This window comes from Pongo abelii, chromosome 4 (genome assembly GCF_028885655.2).
Source record: "Pongo abelii isolate AG06213 chromosome 4, NHGRI_mPonAbe1-v2.0_pri, whole genome shotgun sequence".
Taxonomy (NCBI): Eukaryota; Metazoa; Chordata; class Mammalia; order Primates; family Hominidae; genus Pongo; species Pongo abelii.
The window spans coordinates 29585161-29587507 of NC_071989.2; the positions used below are offsets into that span (position 1 = coordinate 29585161).

General features: G+C 31.2%; 1 non-coding gene across 1 annotated transcript; it reads left to right on the forward strand.

The window, feature by feature from the left end:
- Positions 1-524: 524 nt before the first annotated feature.
- Positions 525-653, forward strand: LOC112133624 (small nucleolar RNA SNORA18). Its single transcript, XR_002915255.1, has one exon. It is a non-coding gene; the product is annotated as a small nucleolar RNA SNORA18 (small nucleolar RNA).
- The last annotated feature ends 1694 nt before the right edge of the window (positions 654-2347 follow it).

The window sequence follows — 2347 nt, forward strand, 5'->3', positions numbered from 1 at the left end:
TTTGCATGCATAATGAAGATTTCTGCTTTTGGTCTCTTACCTCTGCCTACAAAAGTGTCTGAATTCCCCTCATTAATAAGTCCTATTCTTTATCATCTCCAGAGCACAAATTGGCATTCTTCTGTCTGTTTGAGGGACTGTTAGTCATGTGGCTGAATGCAGTGGAGGAAGAAACTCATGAAGCTACTCATTCTTGAATAGGTTTTAAGTGACTATTCTAATTTGTTACCCCTGTGTTATCACTACTTTCAGAGGTATCAGATGCTTTTAATTCATAAATGTTTTAAGTATTCTGTATTATAAATATATACACTTGATTATTAATATTCCCCACTGCCAATTTAGAATTTCCGTTTTATAGCTTCTTAATTTACTACTAATTTAATACTTTTCGTTGTTCAACATTTCATTACTTTTTAAACAATTATTCCTTGAAGATAAGAAATTTGTCTTAAAGATCAACCTTTATTTTACTCTCAAAAGCAACTATAGTTTTGTGATATGTTAAGATTATACAGTTTGTGGAGGAGGTCCATTTTAAAAAAGAATATTAAAATATGAATAAATTGGAAATGCCTCATAGAGTAACTCTGTGGTTTTATTTTACCTACAGGACTATGGTTAAATATGTGGGAAAGAACTACAAGACAGTTGTTAAAAGTATGAAAAAACAGTTGCTAAGTGTATGAAAGACCTTTTTTACCTTAAGTATTGGCATATTCCACACGTCTGTGCTATTCTTGAGTGAGATTGCTTAGGAATGATTATGACTTGAACTCATTCATGTTTAGGGAGGATGTCAAATTGAGAACCAGGCATACCTACCTACACTAAAAATGACCCTAAAGTAAATTGGTTGAAGAAATTAGATCCCAAAGATTCTTGGTGAATTTTTAAGTCTTCATCCATATATCCATATTCAAAGGAGATGACAGAAGCCAAAATAAAATAATTATGGGCTGACAGGACAATTAGAATAAAATAAGCATCAGTTTCATTAAAAAAGGCTAACTTGAAGATAAATCTTTTGAAGATAAATTTTGATTCCAGCTCTTTAGAGGGTCTAAAGTGACCTTGATGGACAGTAGAAGAATCACAACATGGAGTTCCTTGAATGAAAGTTTATTGACTTTAAATAAAAATAAATAAATAAAATAGAAAATTTGATACAGAATCTTGGAAGCAGTCCATGCAATTTATATGCCCTACAGTTTAAGATTAACTAACTTCAGGGTAAATGTATTTCTGATTCTAGTGTCAATGGTTTTGGGAGGACGATGAACTAGATGCTTATTTTCAGCTTGCTCTCATTATTCAGAAGTACGATTTGAATCACTTTGTAAGTGTGCTCACTCAAAAATATCATGTTTTGAAACAGTTCATTTTTTGTATTATTTTTGAGGTTATTGGATATTAACATATAACTGGAATATAATCTTTAATGGCCTTAGGCCTTTACATAACACCTAAAATAAATTAAGCCTCATTTACTCTATCATATATGCAAACTACTTTCAGCATGGTAAAACTTATTGTCTCACAGAATAAGAGTAAGTGTCAAGCCCATACAATTACACAAATATACATAATATGTGAGTGTATAAAATGCCAAAGAGAAAAAATATGAAAATGAGGAAAAGAAAAAACTGGGAGAGAAGGTATAATTTTAAAGGGATTCAATAGATCTAAAAAATGTGGTATTTAACAATCAGTCAATTGGTTTCTAGACATAAGCAATTCCATGAGAAACAATAGTAAGTGCAAAGGCCCTAAGGCAGGAGCTACTTGATGTATTCCAAAGACAATGAGGAAGTCAATGTAGATGAAGAGCAGTAGCAAAGGTGTCACAAATTAGAGAAGGCAAGATCAGAGTTGTAAGAACAGGGGCAGAAGGGCAAATATGTGGCATCATCTATGTAGCATAAGTGTAGGCTATTCTATGGATTTTGGCTTTGAGACATATTGTTAACTATTTAAGGGTTTGTTCATAGATTAAACATTCAATCTGAGATATTTGTCATGAATAATTCCAAGATTTTTGAAGAAATCTGTCCAAAGTCATGCAAAGGAAGACAGAATATGTGTGTATAGATGAGAAAATGAATTTAAAAAATTAGAAAAGAAAATTAAGTGACATATTTGGCACGATTAGTAAAATGACTAGCACAGAAAGAAGCAAAACTATTATACTTGTGGCATAAATAAAAATGAACATAAACATAAATATGAATAAAATTGCTTAGCTCCATAAAAAAGTAACAAATTTAAATCAGCACAAAATATGTCATTTTCAAATAAGACAAAATATTATATATCTCCACATAAAGTTAGGTGGACTCATCTCGAA